General features: G+C 46.0%; 1 long non-coding RNA gene across 1 annotated transcript; it reads right to left on the reverse strand.

Annotated features, from left to right (window-relative positions):
- Nucleotides 1–1,897: 1,897 nt before the first annotated feature.
- Nucleotides 1,898–5,019, reverse strand: LOC124417532. The gene is made up of 3 exons (XR_006932480.1): nucleotides 4,993–5,019; nucleotides 4,756–4,912; nucleotides 1,898–4,215 (listed from the first exon to the last, which is right to left on the reverse strand). It is a non-coding gene; the product is annotated as an uncharacterized LOC124417532 (long non-coding RNA).
- Nucleotides 5,020–6,549: the final 1,530 nt, after the last annotated feature.

Consider the following 6,549-nt stretch of genomic DNA (forward strand, 5'->3'; position numbering starts at 1 on the left):
AGCTCAGTGATATACTAAGAACACCCGGTGAGAGCAATAGCCTAAGGAAACACAGTGAGGAAGCAGAAGTAAGTATGCAACCCTAGAGACACGGACTGTAACAGTAAGGTACTTTGTGAGCTGCCAAAGGACATTAAAAGCATCTCTAACGACCTTCACTTCACCACATTCATACTAGGAACTCCCCCCACCTGAAACACCAAACATCTAACATGGTACTCCATACTATCCCTGCCAGAGGTAGTCTGTAAGAAACTACTGCGCTCTCAACAGTCCATCATCTCAGTTCTATGTAGCTTATGCAACAACTTGCATAGAAACTGTGACTCCATCCAAGTCTCACTGGGGCTAAAAAACGTTAGTCCTGGCACCACATACCAAAAGAGCATGCAAAAATCAACAAGAAAATTATATTTATACCTATCATTTGCATAGCATACCTCTTGTATGTAATTATTGACATTACTTAACGTTAAAGGTTAACAGTTTGCTTCAAGCAAAGTTTTATTACGTCGTTTTTCAACCAGTAAAACTCTTAAGTCCTTACCTGTGTCTAAACAGTGCTGAATCAAGGCACCAATGCAACTGGAACGGTTTCAGAGCTCCCAGTAACTTAAGGTCAGCAGCAGACCCCGACGTTCAAAATGTAGCACCTGGCCTACGCTGATAACAGAGGGTAGGTTAGATGTTCTGATGCACCCACTGCCACCCCACCAGCAACAATACCACCTGCCTATTTTTGTCATCTGTGCAATAATCACAACAATGTATTCCTATATATAATCACAGTATCATTTATTCCAACAGCAGGGGAAAATCTACTTTCAGTTTCGTGAACGGTCTCACTTCAACTTATGTTAAATTAATAGTACCTATTAACATTCAGATTCCAATCAGCATGAAGAAAACCCTCCATTAACAAAGGGATGGTTTCCATGTACCTTGAGCTTTGGAAAGGAAACACATTTTTGCACGTGTGTGTATCACCTCGCTTAGTAACTGCAAGGATTTACCTTCATCCCTGTGTAAGTAACAGGGAGGGAGAAAACATTACACATGAAAATAAAATATAATCCAAGAATTAACTGCGTGTTTCTACTTAAAGAATGAGATTTCAGTAAGAAAGTAACTGGTAACTTCATACTAACTTGTCAGGTGCTGCATATAAGTAGATTCCGTTTCCAGCTCATCTTGCCTTCGCTTCAGTACCGACATGACTCGTTGCTGAATAAGTGCATGTACAGCAGATTCGAGCTCAGTTATGTATTAAACAAACACAAACAAAGTGTTTATGTCCTTAAAACAAAGCACAAAATCCTTGCTAATAATAGCACCTGCATTGGAGCAAAGAACTGCAAGACTTACCCATACCAACGTTTACAGAAGCACTGTGTGTGGAGAAGATTCATGCTTTGGAAAACACCAAATGTCACTGACGTAGTGGTAGTTCTGAAGGTACCCCCACTGACATTTTACCCATATTCCTCTACACAGCACGCTCCTAAAGAGCATAATATGGCAAGTGTAGCGACGTTACACTGAACAGATTCTACCCAAGTTGATGTGGGTAGGAATACAGCATACATCAGTGCGTCCCACTTAATTTATACCAACTTAATATCACCAAGCTATTATTACCAGACATGTTCTCCCTCCCCTTCTTGTTACTTTCCAAATAGGTCTCCCACTCTCGATAGTCTTTCACATTTGATTGTACTTGAACTCCCCGCATCATTTCATTCATTTCTTTCAGGTGATCAACGCCAAAAAAAAACAACAACATACAATTCCACAGAAATATTTAGTCCACTTCAGTGGAAATTCTTTGAACACAAGCAGGCCAGCAGCAGTCTGTACAAAAGAGTATACATACACAGAGGTTCACACAAGTGAACGGCAGACGTTTGTGTTTCAGCTGCACGATGTCTGAACTGATCAGTACAGCTGCTTCTGGCTGCGTGAGCACTGAGAAGTGATGGGGATGGCTATCTTGGTAGCTTGCTTTTTTATAGTTTCCAAGTTCACAGCTGGTAAGGAAACACAGGGACCAAACGTGGGTTTAGCTGGTTGAGATTTACACAGGGAAGCATCACTGTGAGTTTCCTAAGAGAACTGCAACACTTTCAATACCTAGTTTATGCACATTAAATATAAGTTTGTACACAATTGATTTAAGTTTTGCCTCTGCAGCTTTAGAGGTCAACAAAACACACCATGTAAATGCATAAAGCACATGACAAAAAGATGTACATTGGAATGATCAGATTGGGTAATTTCTGTACACCACAAAAGGGAAAGAGTATATACAAAAAGCTGTGTAGTAATGGTGCAAAATGCATACACCATTCACATCCATCAGTACAAAGCAATCTGTAATTTAGGGTAAAGCAGCCCTCCTCTCAGTCTGAAGACATCAATGGCTTCCCGCAATATGTAACGGTTCAATGCCGACAGCTGAAACCTCACAAGTAGTACAGTTTTAAATATGAAAAGCAGAAATAAGCTACAGCCAAACAATGAAGATGAAGATAGAAGTTTCATTCTGACAACTTGGCTTGACTGCAATTATAACTTAAACACCGTATCTCCAACCACATCAACACGGAAATTAAATGACATTCTGCATTCTAAAACAGCAGGAGTCTGTAGGGCAAAATCTAACCCGAACACAGTGTCTTGGAGTAGTCGAGTCCATGACCGAGGTCTGCTGCTAAAAACTTCTGCAATCTTCTGCACAGCAAAAACAGAGGGGTCTCCAGACACAAATGGAGTATGAGGACCTAAGAACACCAGTTATACTGGATGTGAAATTCAGCAGCAATCTTCCCAATCCTTGAACTACTGCCATGCAGCAAGCAGCAACTTCTGCACCTTTCCCTTCTGACATGAAGAATTGGTAACTCAGGTTTTCCTAGTCTGATATAGAACAGAAGACTCAAGCCAAAAACAACACAACATCAGAGAAAACATTCCTGCCAATTATTTACCAGGAAAAAGAAAAAAATAATCTCTCTCTTGCCTATGAGCAAAAGGCAGATTTCAACAGTTAGGAAAGCACATATCACTTGAGGGAGTGCAACAACTTTCTTAATTTGCTGTTCTTCCCACTTTGTTTCTGCCTCATCTTCACTTGATCCATCGCTCACAGGCACTACAACTTACATCAGTCGTTAGCACACCTCATTACGCCCTTTGCTTCTTTCCCTACTCCTCACCCAACCTCCTCCTTCAAAAACAGTACCGCTTCCCACAGCCATTACAAGTGATAGAAACAGATGACAGCAGACGAAAAGCCTGTACACAAGGACCACGTCCAAATCAGAAGATGTAGGAGTGGCAACCAGATTTTGCAGAATCCATCTTCGTTTACCCAACCATTCCTCAGATTACTGCAGTACCGGAAGAACAAAGATAAATGTCTCAAAGCAAACCTGTACATCACGTGAGACTTCAAAAACAGACTACAACCTGGGGATATCAGACACGGAAGATCCTTAAGTGTTCTACAATGCACAATCTACTACAGACACAGAAGTTTCTCTATACCATTTACTCCAACAATAGAGTCGGACCATACCTGCGTATTACTTACAACCATTATCCAAACAATAAAGCGATTGGTCTACAAGCCTGGCAAACCAGTGCTTTGTAAGTGAAACTGCAAACAGCAAGATGAGTTAAGGAGCAACCGAAAAGCCACATACGCTTGGCATGCAGTAAGTCTGCCTACTTCCAAAGGGCTGGCTGGCTCTGGTTGGTTGTGTTTTGTTGTTGGTTTGTTTTTACCCCTTTCCCATAACAGTCGTAATGTCAGTGTGTGGAGAGCAGGAACATCCCACGTAAACCTCAAGGACCACCAAGCATTATGCTCTTTTGTCAAGACCAAGAGCACAACTTTGCACTGCACTCTTCACTGGGCAAGTCTCACATTCTTCCGGACATCCATCAGTAAAAGAAAGACACAGCCTCTCTCTGGGAGAAAAGGCACCAACTCACCCACGCGTTCAGCCATCCTACGCCTAAGAGTTCTCTTTTTAGGAACAAAATAGAGATGATTCCTATCAGGCTCGTCCTCATCCTCTGAATCACCGCCTTCTCTTCTCCGAGAAAGCTGACGATCATTTGAAGCATCCAAGGGAAGATAATCAGCTCGGGTCCTGGCGAGGTGACGTCTCCTCCGAGCAGCCGCAATACAGCCTGCACTGGGGACACAGCCTGCACGCAAGGGAAACAACATCTGAGCCAAAGACTGAAAGCAGCACTCTATCACTCCGAGTGTCAATAACCACCACAATTCGGGAACACTGCATGATTCTGAACTGAAAACACAATGTTTTTCTTATAAGCTTACCACACCGAATATCAATGAATGGAAAGAGATCCTTAAAAAATAGCTCTTAACCTGGAAACAGACCTTTTCCTATCAAATAAATCAACATCCTGCCGTTTTTCCAGCTCATTCAGAGATCAAGACTGCTATACCAACCGAGTTTACAAAGGAATTCAAACTTTACTAACAAAACAGTAGATAAGGCTAATGTTTACCTCAACATGAATTATGAATCATTAAACTTTTTTCTTTTTGCTGCTTATGCATTCCTTCCACTATCAGTGGTTATAATTTCTAATCTACCTCCTGAAATTAATACAGAATTATGACAAACACCTGCCATCAAAAATACCAAGCAACCGTCACTATTCTTTCAAGACAGCCCTGGCTCAGCATAAACAACATGCTTAAAAACGCCCAGGAACCTGGCCTGGTGATAACTCCTTCCTCCTCTGGGATGCGTTGGATTCATTCTCAGAGTCTGTGCTGTTGTAACCCTCACTCAGTGAAGAATAACTCCCTTCTTTTGTTTCTTGAGCACCCTCCGTGTTGCAGTCCCAGGCTCCAGCTGAGGTCTTTCAGCTGTAAGAGAAAAAAAGGAAGACTCGTTATTTCATTATTAAGACTCAGTTTCAGCAGCTGGAAACTGATGAACAGTGTACCTGGTTACCAGCAACCATTCAGACTACAAGGAAGCAATGGCTAGTCACAAACCTACCTCCACCTGACAGAGCTGCCGCTGACCAATTAGAGTCCGGGGGACGGACAGAGCTGTCGCTGACCAATGAGAGCCCGGGGGAGGGACGGGCAGATGCTGCTCACGGGGAGCTCCTCCTGCCGCTGCTGGATGCTGATGCTGACAGGGCTGCAGATGCTCTGCAGGGCCAGCTCGGAGCTGGGAGCCAGGAATGGACACGGCGGGAGAGAGGAGAGAGCTGGCGGGGAGCAGCTGAGGCATCCAAGAGCATCCAAAAGCAAGGCTCCTCCGTAACGAGGAGCCGAAGACACCGCGTGCGTAGGTGCGTACCCGAAAACGCGCATGCAAAACGCTGTGTGCGCGGTGCTGCATGCGCAGCGCGGTGCCGAGCCCGGCGGGTCCTGGGATGCTGCGGTGCCGGGGCCGCTTCACGCCCGTACCGCGACCGCCGATCTCCGATCTCCGAGCCGCTCGGGTTCCGCTGCTGCTGAGAGTGCTTTGAAACGGCCGGGGGACGGCGCGGGGCTGCGGGGGGAAGGGGACGTCTGCTGGTCCGCCGCGGCGGCGAGCAATTTGGATGGCGCCGGGCGCTCGGGGGCAGCTGTGAGCCGAACCGGTCCGCTCCCGGGATGGGCTCGGGCATCAAACATCTAGTGGAAATAGATGAGGGGCAGCCTGGTTTAGAAGGAGGAGATCGCTGAGCCGGCGGTCCGAGAACCGGCAGCTCGCCCGCACGCATAGCGCTTAGGCGCAACAGTTGCTGGTTTGGAGTCGTCGGGCGCATGCTCGCTACGACCTGGAGGACTAATCACAATAGAGAGCGGCGGATGAGCTGCACAGAGCGGTTACGAAGCCACTTCCGCATTCCTACGCGCACGCGTTGTGCCGCCTGCAGGACTGAGCAGCGGACAGCGGCAGTTCCGCGCATTGGCCACGAGGTGGCGGCAGAGACCGCGGAAAGAACCTCGACGGGATCGAGGGCGTCCTAAGAGCTTTACAAAAAGAAAATAATAATAATAAAAAACAAAAGATAAAAAAATTACTTTTTGCCAGCATCTGTTGCACTGTTCTGAAATATTCACATGCCAAAATGTAACTGCCCAGTACATTTAACGACAACAAAATTAAAGCACGTTGGCAGAAAGCAGAGCGCCATATTGGTGTTCACTCAGCCTCTGTCTTCTTCGTGCTTTAATGTATTTCACAGCTACCTAATGTAAATCACAGCTACCTCTGGAAGACAGCCCGAGAGCTGTGCAGGTCCATCAGGCTCAGCTGCAGCTTTCATCTGCCCTTCTCTGGCCCTCCTGCAGCTGGAGAGAGAGCACAGGAGGGCACGTGGGATGCAGACCCTCCCCAGTCGGCCGCAGCAGTCGCTCCTGCCAGCACTCCCTTTCCCCCACGTCTTTCCCATTGGACAGTCTGGAGCCCTGTGTGGCAGAGGAGGAGAGAGCTGCAGGCAGAAGGAAAACGGGCTGCTGGGATTCCTCCATCCCACTGCCAGGTGTCTTCTCTGGCATTT

The sequence above is a fragment of the Gallus gallus genome, chromosome Z (genome assembly GCF_016699485.2).
Source record: "Gallus gallus isolate bGalGal1 chromosome Z, bGalGal1.mat.broiler.GRCg7b, whole genome shotgun sequence".
Taxonomy (NCBI): domain Eukaryota; kingdom Metazoa; phylum Chordata; class Aves; order Galliformes; family Phasianidae; genus Gallus; species Gallus gallus.